The following is a 22,484-nucleotide window of genomic DNA, read 5'->3' on the forward strand; positions in this document are numbered from 1 at the left end:
CCGCCCTCACCGCCTCATAGTTCTGGGCTTGCTCATCACTCAAGGCCATATAGGCCGCTTGAGCCTCTTCTGTCAGGTATGGAGCCAATCGGAGGGCCCAGGTTGCCCTCTCCCACCCGGCGCCTGTGGTTACCCACTCGAAGGTCCCGAGAAGGGCATCCGGATCATCCGCCAGGGTCATTTTACAGATTCACCAGCCCGGTGCCATCCCCTCCCGCAGGACTCACCACTCTTTGCAGGAGCTGCTGTTGCAAGCCGGTCTGCTCCCGTATAAACTGTCGCAGACTCTGCTGTTGCTCTGCTTGCCAGGGCAGTAATATAGGCGCTGATTTCTGCTCCTGCCGTTGGGTGCTCGACCCCCCTCTGTCCCCGGTCCGACTGCACCCCTTCCATGAGGCCCCGCCCCAGCCCCACCCCCGTTCCAACCCCTTCCCCAAAGTCCCGCCCCAAACTCTGCCCCCTCCCTGCCCCTATTCTGACTCCTTCCCCAAATCCCTGCCCTGGCCCCACCTCTTCCCCGCCTCCTCCTCTGAGCCCGCCACGTTCCTTCTCCTCCCCACCCCCGGAGCGGCCATACAGCTGTTTGGTGGCGGCCAGGCAGGAAGCACTGGGAGGTAGGTGGAGAAGCAGGGACACGGCGTGCTCGGGGGTGGGGGGAGGAGGAAGAGGGGCGGGAGGTGAGGGGAGCTTGGCTGCTGGTGGGTGCAGAGCACCCACTAATTTTTCCTCATGGGTGCTCCAGCTCCAGAGCACTGATGGAGTCAGCACCTAGGGTCAGTAAGGCCTGTCTCTAGGCCTGGTGGGACTGCTGAAAACTTTGCAGGGCCTGCTGCATCTGCTCCTGCTGTTTGACCAGCCATTGCAGGGTCTCCTCCATATCCGGGCGCCAGCCACTTCGCTGGCTCTCGAATCTCGGATGAGCCTCGACGTGTAACGAGGGCCTTCCTGTTTGCCCTCGCCTTTTGGGACCTCTGCGCCCACAAATCAGTGTCAGCTCCCACTGCATTTTATTTACAGACTGCTCCAAACTACAACCCTGGGGGACAGCTCGCTTCTCGAGCAAGCAGGGATGCACAGCCCTTCCCTTCCCTTTCTGCCAGCCCTATATAGTCCCCTGGATAATGAGGCCTGCATACTCAGCCAGCCCCAATTAATGCTTCTTAATTAGAGCTGGGCAAAGAGAGGGCTGGCTCAGGACCTCCTGGCCAGCACCCTGTTACGGTGCTATATGAACAATATGGCCAACACTGAGGAGCAACAGTGTGGCTCTTTTCCTTAACTTCAGTGGGTTCTGTATCAGGCCCTAAGCCTCCATCTTGTCATAGCAAAGTGCTTTTCTGTATTGCTTGTTCCATATGCCTTTTATACCATGTATATAAAAAGTCTGTCCTGCACTCTTTTGGCATCACTAACTAACTAACTAACTAATAATACCAAGCTCTTACATAGCGTTTTTTATCCACAGAGCTCAAAGCGCTTTGCAAAGGAGGTCAGTATCATTACCCCCATTTTACAGATGTTGAAACGGTGACATAGGGCAGTAAAGAATTTACCCAAAGTCACACAGTAGGCCAGCAGCCAAGTCAGGAATAAAACTTGTCTTCTGCATTGCAGTTGAGTGCTCCATGCACAAAACCAATTTTTCCTGTAATATGTACATTTTTGTAGGGAATATATAGTTGGTAAATACTTTTCCTAAATACTCTGGCCTGGATCCAGAAAAGGACTTAGCTGTTGTGACACTGATCATTGCAACGCCTAACTTTTAGGTACCTAGAAAATCACAGGAAGAACACTGTGATCTTCAAAGCCCGATTTAGGTGTCTAGGCTCCCAGGACAATGAATGGGGAGAGACAAGCGCCTTAGAATGCGATCCACAAAAGCCAGCACAGTAGACCGACAGGGAGCTGCCTAAGAAAGCCAATGACACACGTCCATGGCAGGGGTGTGTCTTAAACCCTGCCCCTCTCACAGAGATAGGTGCCTACATGGGGCTGCCAGGAGATGCCTATCTCTGCTAGCGATCCACAGCAGGGTACTGCTCTTCTTGAGTCACGTGGCTTTGGCACCTAACTAATTCCTTGAAAGAACGACTCTGGCGCCTGCCTCACTCCACATAAAATGGCCAGAGGAGGAGGTGTCCGCCTGTAGGTGTAGTGTGACTGCTGTATTTCGGGGGGCAAAGCAGGTGACAGGATGCGCCCCATGCATGCACACATGTGCACACTGAAGCCAGTTCCCTTGGCTCACTGCCTCCCTCCCTCCACCTGGAATGATATCTGGGCTGCTGGTGCTGGGAGGAGGGGGGATGGGCTGGCTTAACAGCGGAACCCCAAATTTTGCTGGCAGCCATTCTGGCAATGGCTGCAGTCGCAATGTTGCAGCTCTGGTGCTGCTGTGGCTGCCTCCCTGCTGGGGCTGCTCTTGCTGCCAAGTTGAGGCCACATGCCGGGCTCCTGCTTCCCTCCACCCATTCCCATATTCCCTTCTCTTCCCCATCCCTTCCCCCTTTCTTTCTCCGCTGTCCCCTGCACAATACCCATCCAGCCCCAAACTACACCCAGCAAGACACAAACTGTTTCTAAGTCATGGCCTGACGATGGAGACAATGTAAACGGAGCTTATTCTGAGGGACAGGCTCCAGATCCACAAAGGTACCTAGGAGCCTAAACTGGGGTTTAGGCACCTAAGTCCAGTTTTAGGTTCCACTGTGATCCACAAAACTCCCACTGAACCCGGTAGATGCCTCCTTTGCAAAGCGCTTTGAGCTCTGTGCATGAAAACCCTATGTAAGCAGGCAAATGTCCATCTTCCCTAGTTCATGGATTGATCTGTGGCTTAGATGAAAGATGGGCATCCAGCTGTCGAGAGTGAGGCTGCAGTTTGCATGCCCAGAGGCAGGAACTTGGGTGCTTCGGGGGCTTTTAACCTGAAACCTTAGGCACTGAGCTGGCTACATTTGGGGTGGAGGGGTTGATGAGGAACAGCAGCTCTCTGTCATGATCTCTTTATCCTCACAGCACCCTGGCAAAGTAGGACACTGCTATTATCCCCATTTTACAGATGAGGAACTGAGGCCCAGATCCTTAAAAGTATGTAGGTGCATATGCAGAGTTATGTTCCTATTGAAATCAATGGAACTTAGGTGCCTAAAGACCCTTGTGGATTTGGGACTAAGTGATTTGCTCCAGGTCACATAGGAAGCCTTTGTCAGAGCAAAGAATGGAACCCAAGACTCATACAATAATCACAGGACCATCCTTCCTCTCCTCTAGCTAACAGCCTTAAGAGAGAGCCTGATAAATAGAGCTGGGTGAATAACTTATTTTTCAGTTTGGTGGCAATTCAAAAAAAAAAAAATTGGTTCGGGTCAAACTGAATCTGTAATTTTTTGGAATTTTTGGTGAGTTGAAATTTGGGTCTGTTCCAGGAGAGTATGTAAATCGGAAAAATAGGTTGCATTGGTTACCCTTATGCACGCCGCTGCAAAACAAGCGGAGAGAGCAGAAGGAGAGAAAGTTAAAACATATTGCTGAGGTACAAAAAGGAAGGGCTAGGGCAAAGTGCTCCAGGTTATTATTGTTATAGCAAGTAGCGTTATAAAAATAATAACCCATTATCCCCAGGATACTTACTCCAAAGCTGTATGTATTCCACAAACCTCCAGATTGGATTTACCTAGTGCAAGGTAATTTGTAACCTGTTGACTTTGTATTTTCTTCGGGTTATGTAGGCTTTATATGGGACTAAGGAAAACAGGAAAAAATAGATTCTCTGCCCAGCTGAATCGAGCAGTGGAGTGTTGTTTGAAAGAGTCAGACAGGATTCATGATATTGCTTCAAGTTTGGGGGCCAGGCCTGGGGGAGAGAGGACAACTCCTTTAATGAGAAGGGTTTTTTTTTTCCCTAGCAATTTTAATTATCACTAAAACCTCAGGCCCATTCAAGCTCCTGATAATACTGTTAGGCTCTCAGCTGAGGCAGGCATTTATTAAAATTCACCCGTTCGGCTGGGAATCCAGGCAGATTTCTGTAGTGGTGTCACCGATGGTGCTACGGGTCTCCTGGTTCTCACATTACGCGCCATGAACTCCACCGTGCCACATTATCAAGGCCCAATTAAACCAAGCAGTTGATTAAACAAGCCAATCAGGATAATTAGTTTAATCAGATTCCCGCGGTAGCCAGCACTGAACTGCTTGTAAAAGGCAGTTGAAGAATGAAGTGCACCTCCTTAAGCTTTTATTATAATTATTATTATTTTAATGCCTGAGGTAATTAGAATTAGCTAGTGCGAGCCTAAAAACCAAAGGCACGAATGGGAGGGGAGGGGGGGAAGACAATATAATGAGGGCGGTGATGTGTGAAGCAAACAGAAAGGAAGACAGGATGTGTGGTAAACAAATACAGACGAGGCAGCCTCTGTGGAAGACCCGGACAACATTCAGCTCGACTGTGCTGCTAAAGGGTCTGTCTCAAGTGCCCGGTGACGCCATGGCTTCCTTTTCGGGGAAGAAGGCCAGGTTCCTCATTTCTTTCCTATGTCATCGTTGTCACAAAGACTTGCATTCCATACCGTTCCTGGAGGTAGCACAGCCTGAGAGAAATAAAGGCATATCAACCTGTCTGGGATAGAGCAATCATCATTGGCTGTATCTTACCTACTCACTGTAGCTTTTTAGAGGGTCCATAACAAGGTGAAGAGTAATCTAAGCTATTGGTTCAGGATTGCCCCTCCAGTGCTACAACACTGAAGGCCTATGACCTGTTGTAGGCATACTGTACCACACAATCTAGCCTGGTACCCTACTATATTGGGAGGCTGCATGTTTGAGTAGCTATGGAGCAAGACCGGGTGTGAGGAGGTCTGATGGCAGAAATGTCACAACGTGAGCTGATTTTATAGAATTTTTCTGCCATTTTGAGTGGAACTGTCTAACAGCCAGCCAGTTTAGGAGATTTCAGTGCCATCAAATCTCACCCTAAACTCTAGCCAGGGTTCAGTGTCCAACCTGAACCTTAGCCCAAACTTAATCTGCATCCAAACACCAGGGATCAGGGAGCTGGGCCTCTTTCAAAGTGAATGCATATAAATATTTGCATTCATTACATTTCACTTACACTCTATTTCTGGCTTGACTCTGCTATTTGGTTGTTGTCTCATGCTGTCACTTCTGTGCTTTCTTTACACCACTTTGGTGGATTTGTCTGCTAGGTCACACTTTGGCTAGGTGGTCTACACTTAAAACACTGCATAGGTGCAGCTGCACCGCTGTGGTGCTTAAGTGAAGACACTCCTACACCAATGTGAGAGGCTCTCCCGTTGGCGTAGTTAATCCACCTCCCTGAGAAGTGGTGGCTGTGTCAATGGGAGAAGCTCTCCTGGTGACATAGTGCTGTCTATGCAGGGGATTAGGTTGGTATAATTATGTCGCTCAGGGGTGTGGATTTTTCACACCCTAAGGGACATAATTATACCCATACAGGTCTGTAGTGTAGACCTGACCTTTAACACTAAAAGAATTCCCAAGTCTCACTATTCTAAAACGGAGGGGAAGGCCTGACTGATCTGGGTGTGGAGATGGAAATTAGCTGAATAAACTTATCCCCCCAGAGTCCTAAGAGAAGGGAAGCAGGCATGCTAGGTTACCCATTGAACATGCAGAAGAGAGGAAGCAAACCACTCAGTTCTTCCCTGAAGCTGAGACACTCCAATGCTAGAGGGAGCAAGTATAGACTTTTCACGCCCATGAGGAAAAACTGCTATCACATCTAAGAAGTGAAGGCTGGCTGGGCAATAGTGGGAGGGTTTTAAGGTCATGTTGGGACTCCTCCGTCCTCCCATCTTTCTCCCAGGAGATGGGGGAACCATATTCTTAATTGGCGAGCTTTGGCCCTTTGGAAATATTCAGTTTGGGTTCTGTGAAAGGGCGGGTGATAATGCTTAGAATGTGTTCTTGTTTTATTTGCAAACTAATTCATCCATCTCCAGTCCCCTCCCTGGTTTCTCAGAGCATCCTGGCTTCATTCTGAAAATCCATTTGGCAGAAAATAAAAGCCTCGAACATCTTTTCAAATTTAGAAGCCACGGTGGGATAATGGGGCACCTGTCCCTCCCCTCCAAATGTTCCTTACATTGAACTGCTGCAAAAGCCAGTGCCAGCCCCTGAGTCCCAGCTTATGAACTGAGAAGCAACCTACACTGAACTGTCTGCCATGCAGTATCTCACAAGGTTTGCATATGTGCACAGCATTAGCAGACCTAGAGAACTTTGTTCATGACTCATATAACATGAGTTTTGAAAACTCTTGCAGGGACTTAGTTTGTCTTTGCTTCTCTCAGGAACTAAGGTTACCATTCGCAGTTTATTTGCAGCAAAGAGATAATAGCTGTTTCAACTAGCTGCCTATACTACACTCACCAGCAGGGTGTCTGAATACGAAATGCAACTCACTGTTCAGTGAGTGTAACCTGTTCCCCTCTGCACCTGATCCAGAGCCTACTACAGCTCCTAGATCATAGAATCATGGAAGAGACCTCAGAGGTCATCTAATCCAACCCCCTGCTCAAAGCAGGACCAACGCCAACTAAATCATCCCAACCAGGGCTTTGTCAAGCCCTGATGAAGGACTTTAGACCCAGATCCTCAGCTGGGAGGTAGACACCTACCTAGCTTTGAGGATCTGGGTCTTAGTCCTGTAGCTCAAGCCACAGAGGTTCATGCTGTAGGTCCTGGCTTCAAACCCTGGTGATAACCAAGAATTATGGCTATTACACCTATAAGTTTGTTTTAAAAAATTCTTTACGAGTATCTTACATATCTTAAATTTCTTTCCCTTGGCTGCCTTTGAAAATAATTTGTGGAGAAATTTTCATGATAAAATGCTGCTAGTTAGTCAAACAGAAAACATTTACCCATTGTATACTCTGCAAATTCTTCTCTCATTTACATTTGGTCCTTTACCATTGTGCACTATGTTAAATCTCATCAGAAAAGTGAGTTTGGTGGCTTCACCCTCACCTCCTTGGGTGCCATATTTGTACACATTTGGCACACTTCATAACAACTGTCAAGCTCTGATTAGCAATTGTAGTTATTTAGTTCACATGGGTGCTGTAAGATTTAAAGAGACAAATATAGGTACCGCACTTTGAAGATGGAAAATGACATACTGTAAAATACAGTGTTATCTATAGACACCTATGGGTGCACACCCACTTAAATAGGACATAGGAAATAGCTAGGACCTAAATAGAACATAGGAATTGTGGTGCTGGGTCTGATCGCTGATCCATCTAGTCTAGTATTTCATTACTGACAGTGGCCAATACCTGGTGCTTCTAAGAAAGATGCAAGAACCCTCCAATAGGAAGTTATAGGATAACCTACCGCCAGAGAAGTTTTCTTCTTAACCCTAATTGGGTCAAGGTTGGCTTATGCCCTGAAGCATGAGTGTTTAGATCCCTTCTAAAACTCATTTATTTTATTTTTTGAATTCTTACCATTCAACTTCTGGTGGTGGAAAGGAAAGGAAAAGCTTACGAGCTTCACAGAGCTCTTCCTCAGGTCTGGAGAAGGTAACCAGAGTGTCCAAGCTTAATACAAGGTTGGACAGATTGTTAAGCACAAGGGGTTCACAGGTGCCGTAGGAGATCACTTAAAATGAAGTGGGCAATTAAGTCTTAACAGGCAGTAGAGTGCAGCAAATTGTTGTAATGAGCCATAAAACCAATGTTTCTGTTAAGACCATGCTTTCTAGTGTCCATCAGAGTTATGAATTTAAATGGCCAGACTTGCCTTTTAAAGGTGTTGCACAGGTTTCCTTTGAGGACGAGGACTGAGGGGGTCAGACATACAGTGAGCACTTTGTGTAAAGTGTTCACTCATCCGCTATGGGGTGTTTTTGTCTTTGATCATTTTTCTGTGTAAGTTCATTCAAGAGCATAGTCAGTTCTTTTGTCCCCAATTTTCAGGACTAAACTAGCCCCACAACATTTGAATAAAAAACAAAAACAAAAAATGATATAGACTTAGCCTACAAATTCCTTTTTCCCTTCGCCTACAAAAATCCCAGGACCATCAGTCTTGAAGCGGTTTCACTCTTTTAAAGCTGACCATTTTTCATTTAAAGTCTCATCCATATTAATCCCCACACCTACCCACAGCCACACATTTACAAAGCTTTCCAACTCTATTTAATGAGCAGTGAGACACATGACCCCAAAAGGCTAGAGATAAAAGTCCTTTGAAATAAGTATTTCCCATTCCCCTACATCATCATTTCTTCCCATGATAATATTCAGATCAATATCAAATATATTCCAGAAAGATATTCTTGCAAAGCACTTACTGCTCTGTAATTACTTTTACCTAATGAGTTGTCATGTGGCACGCAATATCACTTATCTCTTTACCAGCTCTGCCCCATCCTCTGAGAAAATGTCCAGGCTTTGGAAACATGACTATTGAAATCTGATAAATATGAGGAAATTCCATGCTTTTGGGAGGCAGGGAGAACTTGCTGTTTGTTTCTATGTATATGTATTTTATGTGAATGTGTTTCTAAAATGCTGTATTATTTAACATTGATTACTACTATATATAGGGAACTATGTGTTTGTAATTGGCTGTGGCTCCAATGGATAGATTGTGACCTGGACTACCAATGGAGTATGTATTACTGCCGGGGTTTCCTAGACCTTGGGTCTGGGCACAAAGGAGTCAATTTTGCTTCTTACTTGCTGGCCAGTGTAGCTGAGCTGGTAAAGGGGAGTCTCCTAATTGGCTGCTGGGGCCAGTAGAAAATCACTCATCCCTTTAAGGAGAAGCCTGTGCCTCAGAAGGGGGTGGAGTCATGCTGCTTCCTGGGGCTATTCCTGGAGTATGTCAGCGTACACATTGCCCCTTGCTCAAGGCTGCGCCCACTGCCCCAATGATCTGTCTTGGGTATTTCCACAGCATCTATCATAAGTTGCTCAGGAAGGCAAGCTGGTGTATTGAAAGAGCTCTAACTTCTGCTCTACCACTTACATGCTGTGGGGCCATTGGCATGTCCCTCGATCCCTCCATCTCAATCTCCCACTCTGTGAAATGAAGAGAATAGCTAATTTATGGGGCTCATGGGAGGATTAGCTAATGCTGGTAAAGCACCTTGAAGATGTAAAGATCCTGGATCCATGCAGCCAGTTTACCTGCCTGAAGTGTAATGTCCATGAGCCTCAACCCCAGCCGAGCTCCATCGCAACAGTTCCTGTCTCCAGGGACAAATATATAGCTCTCCTATTTCCTAGGACTGGAGGGAAGAGGGCAAACCCATCTTGTCTTTCCATGCCAGGAGAATTCACCCATCCACTCCAATCTGCAGCCAAGCTAGGAGCATCCCCACTCAATACTCCTCTAAACCTAATGGTTAGTCCCTATGGTCATCCTGCCACCCTCCCTCACACTAAGTAGTACCTTTTCCCCACAAGGAGCACCGCTAAAGCTAATGGGACCCCTTGTGGAGCAAGGTGCTATGCAACGTAACGATGGCAGAATCAGGCCCTAAATGAACATAACTAAGAACAGTGAATACCCACCTCTGCTTGCTGTGTGTTGTGGATTAAATTGTACCATGAAATGCAACACAACAACATGTTTTATGACAGAAATACTAGGATGATGTCCCCTGACCAGGAACATAATGAAGGTTCCAACTCACCTCCACCAAACACCTCTGGCACGTGTAAAGCAGCTATTCCCCTTGGATTTTGGAAGGATGGGTAGAACAAGGGAATAAGCTGTAGAGGATGTAGCCAAATGCAAGATAATAATGGCTCAAGTGAAAAATCGAAATCTGTTCAACAATCACAAGTCAAAATGTCCTACAGGTTCCACTGAACAGATCCAATATCCAACTCTTGCAATTCATCCAAGAGTTTTTCATGATATGAAAAGCCTGAGGTCTGCAGTAGCACCATGGCAGCATCCCGCTTCACTAGGAGTTGGCTGGATCAATGAATTTTCCAGAACATTGAGAGCTTTCATTAGAAGGCAGGGAACGGGTCGGACAGCAAGAGAACACTAAAGAGTACTCCAAATGGCAGTAAGTGCCAAGAGTGAGCTTCAAAGGTGGGGAAGAGTCCATGAGATGTGTGCAAAGATGAGAATTTCATACTGTCAAGAGGTTGAGGATCCCTACAAGAGGCAATGTGGATTTCTGCTATGGCCATAATCAAAGCAGCATGACTAAATCCCCAGTCCAGCCAAGCATTTAAAAATATGCTTAGTTTTAGGCATGTGAGTAGCAACAGAGACCATTGATCGAGAACTACTGGTGGCAGAAGATCTTGCAGAGAATTTTGTTATGGGCCAATCTAAGGTATTGTCCATACATATATGGTCTTATTTCACATCTTATGTCAGATCTGAATCATGGCCTTTGGATTAAGTTTACAAACACCCCAAAATTTATGGGTGTTTGGATGCAAGGTTTTAGTCTGGTCTATTATAGACAGAGTTCACAAATAAACTGTCATTTGAATCCAGAATCCTTCCTTAAATTCTTTGGCTCTAGGACTTTGGTTCCGTGTTTAAAATTTATTCTAAACTTCCTTTTTAAAATAAATACGAAATTTCCCAACAACAGTCATAGGAACTGGACCATCTGCACTGGAATCGTTTGTAATGGGCAAGTTGTACAGTAAGTTGTGTCAACTTTACAAATTTCCACTAATCTTTCCTGAAAGCCTCCAAACAAATGTGCCAAGTTTTACCCGTATGAACACAACTACATATGCTGCTGCTCTAACGGGCTATCCCTGACCTTGTCCTTGTAACTCACAATGTAGAGGAGATATTTGTGACGTTGAGAGAATGAAATGCTCCGGTTTTACATGAAAAAGGGTATTCAATTTTCTAGGCCCAGGAATACAAGTTATTAATCACTTCTCACAAGGAATCCGCAGATGTGTGTTAACACTATTCACTGTGACATAGCTGCAAATCAATTAGTTCATTTTGTCCTACCCTGGAGCTGTCTGGCAGACAATGGCAACGTCTTGTGCAAATGCTTTTAAAAAGAAGACACAGGGAGAATAAACCACAAAGGCCATTGGTTCTAACGAGCAATTAGGAAAGTGTGCAGTTTTTTTCTCTTTCTTTCTTCAATTCATTCTGAGGCTCTAATTCTGAAAGTGATGCTTTTCTTCCCCATTTCCTGTTTGTCAAATGAAGTGCTAATCAGCAGCTTACAGCAGAAGCTTGGGGCTGCTTCTAGCCAGCCAGGGTAGGATGAGGTAAGAATGAGTTGGGAAAAGTGGAGAGAGAGTGAACAATTAAGAGCAAACAATGCGCACTTATGCTCTTCGTGCCTCCCGATCAATGGGGGCTACACACCATCCCCATGAAAAGAACCTGCCTAAAAACCTCTCCATAGCACTGAAAGAAGTTGCGTTGCTCCAGAGAAGAGAAAACTGGCCAGTTCGTCGTTACTGATTGAGTTTGATCCATGAAATCTGCTTGTACATGCCTTTAAAGCTGAGAATTATCGGAAAACTCACAGTCCGGTGCTGCAAGGCGGCCACCGACCCAAGATGCACCCTGGGGCTTCCTCGAGAACAAATGAGTAGAAGAATGAAACAGGATTGCAACTGCCTTCTTTTCACCCTCCAGAAGAGTCATCTCTTAAGAGAAGTGTTGCTCATTTAATACAATCAGAAATTCTCTCTTTTTAAAAATAATTGGTGCATGCTAATCTCCAGGGACTCTTCAGGCAAAGATAAGGGAGCACCACATAGCTGAGGTATGCTGTACATACACGAAGTGTAGCCAGTCTCTTGAATTTTTCACTAATCTTGCAATATTTAATGTTTGTCTTAAAGCCCCAGCTTCTGGAGTCACATGGATATATCGAAAGCTCAGCTTTCATGTAAAAAAGAAGTAAGTTTCAACACCACATAGTTGTAGAGAAAAGCTTGAAAATGTGATCTCTAAAGGCTCAGAAACCAGAAGGCAACTAACGAGAACCCTAAAGTTGTTGATTTTCTTTTGGCCACTAACTCGTTTTTTGAAGCCCTTCAGGCTGGTAATGCCATCCACATAGACTGTAAGCTGTTAGAGGCCGGGACTGTCATTATCTAAGTAGACAAGGCAGACAAAGGGTTGGAGAAGGGAGGTATTATTATTCACATTTTACAAATGGGGAATTGAGGCACAGGGGTATTAAGGGCTATGTGATGGTGGGCTCTTGATGAAAGTGTCACCTTGTGGTTAGGGGGTCATTTGCTTAGTACAGAGGGGGATTTGTAACAGAGCCTGAGACCTCCTGTTCCACCAGGTTCTGACCCAGGGCCCTATGAGTGTTCCAAAGGCCAGGCATTCAAGAGTGCCTTACGGTTTCCCTCCCTGAGCCACTTCCTATGCCCCACTCTATGCAAGCTTTGCAGTCTGAGGCAAAAGGTATTGAAGAAAAGGTACTAATTGTACCTTTAGTCTGTCTGGGCCTAGCAAGTAGGTTCCCCCTGTCCCAGATACGCTGCTGCAGTGTCACTTTCCAGCAGCTCCCAGGGCAGATCCTTCTCTCTGCCTCCTCAGCCCCCTTCTGAGCTGTCTGGCTTCCTTTTAAGCTCCACCTCCATCTGCAGCATGCTCTGCAGGTGTGGCTGGACATGGTCATCTGGGCCCAGAATTGCTCTTTAACCCCTTCAGTTCTAGTGTGGGTTTTATACACCCCATCGCAGGCTAGATCATCTGCCCTTATTTAGGTTGTGCAGTTACACTATAAATATTTTTGTTATTATTGGTATTACTGTGGCATCTAGGAGTCCTAGTCATGGACCAGGACCCCATTGTGCTAGGCACTGTACAAATAGTGCCATTGGTTTCAAGACATTATTAAATATGAGTAAAGGTAGCAAAATTGGGGGTTACGCTGACTTTCTCAAAGTCACACAGGAAGTTAGAGGCAGAACAGGGGACTGAATCTGGATCTTCCTATTTCCAGTTGAGTGTCTTAACCTCAAGACTGTCCTATTACTCTTTTAGAGAGACAAGGTGGGTGAGATAATATCTTTCATTGGACCAGTTTCTGTTGATGAGAGAGACAAACTTTCAAGCTAAACAGAGTGCTATATAGCTTGAAAGCTTGTCTCTCTCACCAACAGAAGCTGGTTCAATAAAAGATATTACCTCTACCCCTAGGTCTAATATCCTGGGACCGACATGGCTGCTATAACACTATTACCCTTTCAACAGCAAACAAAGGGAGGATAAAGGAAAGGAAGAACAAGGGTGATTACTCATTTCATTGTTTATCTATGCATGCACCTTATTGGTTCTATGTTTGTTTTTCTTTTTTTAACATTATTATTGTATTAATATTGAAGGTTGGATCAGTACCAGGTTTACAATGGCACCAATGGTGCCGTGGTGCCAGGCCCACGCTGGAAAGGGGCCCATTACGGACCTGTCTAACCCATCCACATGGCTGGGTCTGGCCCCTCACCCTGGGCAGTCCAGCACCCAGGCCTTGCTGTGTGAGTGGCTTCCAGCCAGCAGATCCCTTTCACCTGCAGGGAGCTGCTTCCTGGGCTGCTTCTCTGGCTGTTGTTGCTGTGGCTCTGCTCCCAGCCTGGATCTGCTCCCTGGGCTGCTTCTCTGGTTCTCTCTGGCTGGCATGGACCTGCTCTCTCCTTAGCTCAGCCCCACTCTGTTCCAGGCAATTCCAGCTCACATGGAGAACAGGACTCCCCTGGCCTCCTGACTTCCTCATTAGTCTGCTTGCCCTGTCAATCGGGCTGACCTGGAGCATTGGCCTCTCCCCATTGTTCCTGGGGACTGTCAGTCTCAGGGTCCTGATTTCCCATCGACCCTTCCTCTTCTTTTTGGTACTGGGAGCTAGCCAGCCAAAAAAACCACACTTAGTTTTAGTAAGGGGCCAACAGCCCCCTTACATTTATATTCCTTGGGACCATAGGTTCTCTTCCTGGCAAGTTCTTTCTGGTCTGTGTGAACTAGTGCTGAATAAATATTGTAATAATATATTCACAAGCATTTGTTCAAATAGAGTTTGTAAATTTGCTTTGACTGCAGCATCCAGAACCCTTTCTATTTGTTTTCCAGGAGCATTCGTAGGAGTGATCTTTATTATTATTATTATTATTTTTACACAGAAAAATGAAAGTCTCAACTAGATGTTCTTGTGAAAGTTTTGGGCTACAGCTGTCCACATACCCATTTTGAAATCTCCAACTTCCCTCCTTCTGTTTGGCTTGGTAGCGACTGGAAGTCATTTCTATCAGCTCACTGCTTGGTGGCTTGTTTGAAATGTGCTTGGTTTGGTGAGCTCAGTACCGTGCCTAGTGAAGAAATGCGTACTCCAGAAAACCAGCCAGCACAACTGATGCCAGTTGGCAGCCTCAACAAAGAGGCAGCTATTGAATTGGCAGGAAGTGTGAACTTCCGCCATTGTGGTGGACCTGAAGGTCAGGATTGAGACAGCTGGGTGAGGTAGGTGCTGCTGTGTCCATGCTTCTCTCTTCAGTCACTGAGAATGCCAGTCCTCCATTGTGAGAAGAGTGATACTCATTTACAGCCTCTATCTGTCGTCGGTACTGCTATGGCTATGACACCATAGTATTTGAATGTCACACACTTCAGTGTATTTATCCTCACAACACTCTTGTGTGGTAGGGAAGTGAAATCTTCATTTTACAGGCAGGGAACTGAGGCACAGAAGGCAAACTTTTCAAAAGCATGTAAGTGACTTAGAAGCCTAGGGCCATGTCTACACTGCAGGTGCAATAAGTATGTTGCTGTAGCCCTGCAGTGTAGATGCAAACTACAGTGATAGAAGGGGCTTTCCCATCACTGTAGGAACTCCACCTATCTGAGTGACAGTAGCTAGGTTAATGGAAGTATTCGTCTATTGACTTAGCTGCTTCTACAACAGGAGTTAGGTTGGCATAACTACAATTCTCAGGGTGTGGATTTTTCATGACCCTGAGCACCGTAAGTTTTAAGTGTAGACCAGGCCTTAGTCCCAGTGTCAGAAGTGATAGAGGAGTCTGTGACAATTCCTGCCTAGAGCCTGTCCCTCAGTGTCTGGATGAGAACCTCAGTTTCAAGCCTCCTTTTCTTTTTTTTTCTCTCTCTCCTGGCATGGTGATTCATGGTTATTCAGAGTGAGGGAAAATCACTTTTGACTTGATAGCTGGAATGTCTCAATGTCTTCCCATTAAGCCCTGGTCTACACTAGGACTTTAGGTCGAATTTAGCAGCATTAAATCGATGTAAACCTGCACCCGTCCACACGATGAAGCCCTTTATTTCGACTTAAAGGGCTCTTAAAATCCATTTCCTTACTCTACCCCTGACAAGTGGATTAGCGCTTAAATCGGTCTTGCCTGCTCGAATTTGGGGTACTGTGGACACAATTCGACGGTATTGGCCTCCGGGAGCTATCCCAGAGTGCTCCATTGTGACCGCTCTGGACAGCACTCTCAACTCAGATGCACTGGCCAGGTAGACAGGAAAAGAACCCGCGAACTTTTGAATCTCATTTCCTGTTTGGCCAGCGTGGCAAGCTGCAGGTGACCATGCAGAGCTCATCAGCAGAGGTGACCATGATGGAGTCCCAGAATCTCAAAAGAGCTCCAGCATGGACCGAACGGGAGGTATGGGATCTGATCGCTGTTTGGGGAGAGGAATCCGTGCTATCAGAACTCCGTTCCAGTTTTCGAAATGCCAAAACCTTTGCCAAAATCTCCCAGGGCATGAAGGACAGAGGCCATAACAGGTACCCGAAGCAGTGCCGCGTGAAACTGAAGGAGCTGAGGCAAGCCTACCAGAAAACCAGAGAGGCGAACGCCCGCTCCGGGTCAGAGCCCCAAACATGCTGCTTCTATGATGAGCTGCATGCCATTTTAGGGGGTTCAGCCACCACTACCCCAGCCGTGTTGTTTGACTCCTTCAATGGAGATGGAGGCAATACGGAAGCAGGTTTTGGGGATGAAGATGATGATGATGATGATGAGGCTGTAGATAGCTCACAGCAAGCAAGCGGAGAAACCGGTTTTCCCGACAGCCAGGAACTGTTTCTCACCCTGGACCTGGAGCCAGTACCCCCCGAACCCACCCAAGGCTGCCTCCTGGACCCAGCAGGCAGAGAAGGGACCTTAACTGGGAATTGGTCCTGCTTCGAGCAGGGGGTTGGACTAGATGACCTTCAGGGGTCCCTTCCAACCCTGATATTCTATGATTCTATGATTCTATGGTGAGTGTACCTTTTAAAATACTATACATGGTTTAAAAGCAAGCATGTGAAAGGATTACTTTGCCCTGGCATTCGCGGTTCTCCTAGATGTACTCCCAAAGCCTTTGCAAAAGGTTTCTGGGGAGGGCAGCCTTATTGCGTCCTTCATGGTAGGACACTTTACCACTCCAGGCCAGTAACACGTACTCGGGAATCATTGTAGAACAAAGCATTGCAGTGTATGTTTGCTGGCATTCAAACAATATCCGTTCTTTATCTCTCTGTGTTATCCTCAGGAGAGTGAGATATAATTTATGGTCACCTGGTTGAAATAGAGTGCTTTTCTTCAGGGGACACTCAGAGGAGCCCATTCCTGCTGGGCTGTTTGCCTGTGGCTAAACAGAAATGTTCCCCGCTGTTAGCCACAGGGAGGGGGGAAGGTTGAGGGGGTAGCCACGCGGTGGGGGAGGCAAAATGCGACCTTGTAACGAAAGCACATGTGCTATGTATGTAATGTTAACAGCAAGGTTTACCCTGAAAGAGTGTAGCCACTGTTTTATAAAATGTGTCTTTTTAAATACTGCTGTCCCTTTTTTTTTCTCCACCAGCTGCATGTGTTTCAATGATCACAGGATCTTCTCCTTCCCAGAGGCTAGTGAAGCTTAGAAAGAAAAAAAAATGCACTCGCGATGAAATGTTCTGCGAGCTCATGCTGTCCTCCCACACTGACAGAGCACAGACGAATGCGTGGAGGCAAATAATGTCAGAGTGCAGGAAAGCACAAAATGACCGGGAGGAGAGGTGGCGGGCTGAAGAGAGTAAGTGGCGGGCTGAAGACCGGGCTGAAGCTCAAATGTGGCGGCAGCGTGATGAGAGGAGGCAGGATTCAATGCTGAGGCTGCTGGAGGACCAAACCAGTATGCTCCAGTGTATGGTTGAGCTGCAGCAAAGGCAGCTGGAGCACAGACTGCCACTACAGCCCCTGTGTAACCAACCGCCCTCCTCCCCAAGTTCCATAGCCTCCACACCCAGACGCCCAAGAATGCAGTGGGGGGGCCTCCAGCCAACCAGCCACTCCACCACAGAGGATTGCCCAAAAAAAAGAAGGCTGTCATTCAATAAATTTTAAAGTTGTAAACTTTTAAAGTGCTGTGCTTAAAGTGCTGTGTGGCATTTTCCTTCCCTCCTCCACCACCCCTCCTGGGCTACCTTGGTAGTCATCCCCCTATTTGTGTGATGAATGAATAAAGAATTCATGAATGTGAAGCAACAATGACTTTATTGCCTCTGCAAGTGGTGATTGAAGGGAGGAGGGGCGGGTGGTTAGCTTACAGGGAAGTAGAGTGAACCAAGGGGCGGGGGGTTTCATCAAGGAGAAACAAACAGAACTTTCACACTGTAGCCTGGCCAGTCATGAAACTGGTTTTCAAAGCTTCTCTGATGTGTACCGCGCCCTCCTGTGCTCTTCTAACCGCCCTGGTGTCTGGCTGCGCGTAACCAGCAGCCAGGCGATTTGCCTCAACCTCCCACCCCGCCATAAATGTCTCCCCCTTACTAAGTTACTCTCACAGATATTGTGGAGCACACAGCAAGCAGTAATAACAGTGGGAATATTGGTTTCGGTGAGGTCTAAGCGAGTCAGTAAACTGCGCCAGCGCGCCTTTAAACGTCCAAATGCACATTCTACCACCATTCTGCACTTGCTCAGCCTGTAGTTGAACAGCTCCTGACTACTGTCTAGGCTGCCTGTGTACGGCTTCATGAGCCATGGCATTAAGGGGTAGGCTGGGTCCCCAAGGATACATATAGGCATTTCAACATCCCCAACAGTTATTTTCTGGTCTGGGAATAAAGTCCCTTCCTGCAGCTTTTGAAACAGACCAGAGTTCCTGAAGATGCGAGCGTCATGTACCTTTCCCGGCCATCCCACGTTGATGTTGGTGAAACGTCTCTTGTGATCCACCAGAGCTTGCAGCACTATCGAAAAGTACCCCTTGCGGTTTATGTTCTCGGCGGCTTGGTGCTCCGGTGCCAAGATAGGGATATGGGTTCCGTCTATGGCCCCACCACAGTTAGGGAATCCCATTGCAGCAAAGCCATCCACTATGACCTGCACATTTCCCAGGGTCACTACCCTTGATATCAGCAGATCTTTGATTGCGTGGGCTACTTGCATCACAGCAGCCCCCACAGTAGATTTGCCCACTCCGAATTGATTCCCAACTGACCGGTAGCTGTCTGGCGTTGCAAGCTTCCACAGGGCTATCGCCACTCGCTTCTCAACTGTGAGGGCTGCTCTCATCTTGGTATTCATGTGCCTCAGAGCAGGGGAAAGCAAGTCACAAAGTTCCATGAAAGTGCCCTTACGCATGCGAAAGTTTCGCAGCCACTGGGAATCGTCCCAGACCTGCAACACTATTCGGTCCCACCAGTCTGTGCTTGTTTCCCGAGCCCAGAATCGGCGTTCCACAGCATGAACCTGCCCCATTAGCACCACGATGCATGCATTGGCAGGGCCCATGCTTTCAGAGAAATCTGTGTCCATGTCCTGATCACTCACGTGACCGCGCTGACGTCGCCTCCTCGCCCTGTATCGCTCTGCCAGGTTCTGGTGCTGCATATACTGCTGGTTAATGTGTGTGGTGTTTAATGTGCTCCTAATTGCCAAAGTGAGCTGAGCGGCCTCCATGCTTGCCTTGGTATGGCGTCCGCACAGAAAAAAGGCGCGGAATGATTGTCTGCCGTTGCTCTGACGGAGGGAGGGGCGACTGACGACATGGCTTACAGGGTTGGCTACAGGGAGCTAAAATCAACAAAGGGGGTGTCTTTACATCAATGAGTATTTCAGGCAGGACTTCACGGAGGGTTCCAATAAGAAATGGTGCACCTAAGTTATTGTTCTTATTGGAACAAGGAGGTTAGCCTGGCCTCTGATTAATACATGGCTAGATTTACCTCGCTGCACCTTCTCTGTGAGTGACTGCTGTTTGACCTACAGGAATGAGTCCCCTAGACAGGGGAGGAGGCAAATGAGTACAAAACAAATCTGGTCTATTTCTTGTTTTGATCCACTCCATCTATCTTCTACATCTTTGGCTGGCAGCAGACGGTGCAGAAGGACTGCATGCCATCCACATCTCATGGCTGCTCGGCAGAAGATGGTACAGTACGACTGCTAGCCATCCTCATCTCTTGCCTGCCTGGCAGAAGATGGTAAAATACGACTGCTAGCCATCCTCATCTCTTGCCTGCCTGGCAGAAGATGGTACAATACGACTGCTAGCCATCCTCATCTCTTGCCTGCCAGGCAGAAGATGGTACAGTACGACTGCTAGCAATCCGTATCGCCTGCCTGCTCACCATAAGACGGTTCAATAGGACTGACTGCAGGACTAAAGAGAATAACCTCGTCAAGTCACTCCAAATTTAGTCCCTGTGCCCATGTCTGCCCAGGCGCTCCCAGCCGACGTGGCCAGGAGCACCTCAGACACGACGAGGACGGCTACCAGTCGTACTGCACCGTCTGCTGCCAGAAGGCAATGGGTTGCTGCTACTGTGTAGCAAAGCCGTACTGCGTCTGCCAGCACCCAGGAGACATAGGGTGACGGTTACCTGAGCGGGCTCCATGCTTGCCGTGGTATGGCGGCTGCACAGGTAACTCAGGAAACAATTGTCTGCCCTTGCTTTCACGGAGGGAGGGAGGGAACGGGGGCCTGACGATATGTACCCAGAACCACCCGCGACAATGTTTTAGCCCCATCAGGCATTGGGATCTCAACCCAGAATTCCAATGGGCAGCGGAGACTGCGGGAACTGTGGGATAGCTACCCACAGTGCAATGCTCCGGAAGTCGACTCTAGCCTCGGTGCTGTGGAAGCACTCCGCCGAGTTAATGCACTTAATGCATTTAGAGCATTTTCTGTGGGGACACACACACTCGAATATATAAAACTGATTTCTAAAAAAACGACTTCTATAAATTCGACCTTATTCTGTAGTGTAGACATACCCTAACTCTAATGGTTCACCATTAAAAAACAAGCCTTGTGGATAATGGGGAAGCAATATATGTGGTATACCTTGACTTTAGTAAGGCTTTTGATACTGTCTTGCATGATTTTCTCATAAACAAACTAGGGAAATACAGCCTAGATGGATCTACTATATGGTGGGTACATAACTGGTTGAAAAATCGTTCCCAGAGAGTAGTTATCAGTGGCTCACAGTCAAGCTGGAAGGGTATATCAAGTGGGGGTCCTGCAGGGATCAGTTCTGGATTCAGTTCTGTTCCCTTCTTCAATGATTTAGATAATGGCATAGAGAGTACACTTATAAAGTTTGCGGACAGTACCAAGCTGGGAAGGGTTGCAAGTGCTTTGGAGGATAGGATTAAAATTCAAAATGATCTGGACAAACTGGAGAAATAGTCTGAAGTAAATAGAATGAAATTCAATATGGACAAATGCAAAGTACTCCTCTTAGGAAGGAACAATCAGTTGCACACATACAAAATGGGAAATGACTGCCTAGGAAGGAGTACTGTGGAAAGAGACGTCATAGTGGATCACAAGCTAAATATGAGTCAAGAGTGTAACACTGTTGCAAAAAAAGCAAATATCATTCTGGGATGTATTAGCAGGAGTGTTGTAAGCAAGACACAAGAAGTAATTCTTCTGCTGTACTCTGCACTGATTAGGCCTCAACTGGAATATTATGTCCAGTTCTTGGTGCCACATTTCAGGGAAGATGTGGACAAATTGGAGAAAGTCCAGAGAAGAGTAATACAAATTATTAAAGGTCTAGGAAACATGACCTATGAGGGGAAGATTGAAAAAATTGAGTTTGTTTAGTCTGGAGAAGAGAAAACTGAGAGGGGACATGATAACGATTTTCAAGTACATAAAATATTGTTACAAGGAGGAGGGAGGAAAGTTTTTCTCCTTAATCTTTGAGGATAGGGTAAGAAGTAATGGGCTTAAATTGCAGCAAGTGCGGTTTAGGCTGGACATTAGGAAAAACTTCCTAACTGTCAGAGTGGCTAAACACTGGAACAAATTGGCTAGGGAAGTTGTGGAATCTCCATCATTGGAGATTTTTAAGAGCAGGTTAGACAAACAGCTGTCAGGGATGGTCTAAATAATACTTTAGTCCTGCCATGAGTGTAGGGGACTGGACTAGATGAGCTCTCCATGTCCCTTCCAGTCCTATGATTCTGTGATCATTGTCTTTTCCTGGGATGGATGGTTACTTGGAGCTGGTTTCATGTGAACTCCTGGCTTGGGAGGTGCCTCTCCCGCTGTGAGGTGTAGTTGAAGTCGGATTACAGGTTATTAACACAGTTTTTTATATAAATTCATAATCAGTCTTCATATATATCTCATAATGACCATCGCAATGCACAGTCAACCTGTGGAGGAACTCCTGGCCAGAGGATGTTGTGAAGGTCAGGACTATAACAGGGTTCAAAAAAGAACTAGATAAGTTTATGGAGGATAGGTCCATCAATGGCTACTAGCCAGGATGGACTGGGATGGTGTCCCTAGCCTCTGTGTGCCAGAAGCTGGGAATGGGTGAATGGGATGGATCACTTGATGATAACCTGTTCCGTTCATTCCTTCTGGGGCACCTGGCATTGGCCACTGTCGGAAGACAGGATACTGGGCTAGATGGACCTTTGATCTAATCCAGTATGGCTGTTCTTATGTTCTCACATTCAGAACATTATAAGCTTTCATAAAAGACGTTACTCAATATACTTTTATAGTACAGTAAGAGAGTGCAATCAGTAGGTTCCACAGCTCATTTTTAGGATTTAAGCCTTCTGTTCTCCTCATGGGGTGTCTGGACCCAGACTGTCACAAAGCCTAAGTCTCATTATGCTTCTAAGTAACTTAGGCACATTTGAAAATTTTACCCAGAGAGGCTAAGGCCAAGATACATAAAGGAATTAGGTGCCTAATTCACATTTCAATGGCCTATTTCTTAGGGTTACCCAACATCTGGGTTTTCCCAGATATTTTCTTGGTAGTCTGCTCTCTGTCTGGCTGGATTTTTGAAATAAGAGTCAAAGTCTGGGTTTTTTGCAGAACAGAGGTTGCAGCTCAGAAAGAGCCCTGATTTGTCCACTTGCCGATTGGTTCCTCCCCTGCACCCTCAGCTGATTTGTCCATTCCCCTGTAGCTCCGGCTCCCAGCCCTGGGAGGGGGTCCCGCAGAAAGGTGGTGAGTGACAGGCTGGCATGGGATTCTGG

This window comes from Eretmochelys imbricata, chromosome 4, assembly GCF_965152235.1.
Source record: "Eretmochelys imbricata isolate rEreImb1 chromosome 4, rEreImb1.hap1, whole genome shotgun sequence".
NCBI classification, from domain to species: Eukaryota; Metazoa; Chordata; order Testudines; family Cheloniidae; genus Eretmochelys; species Eretmochelys imbricata.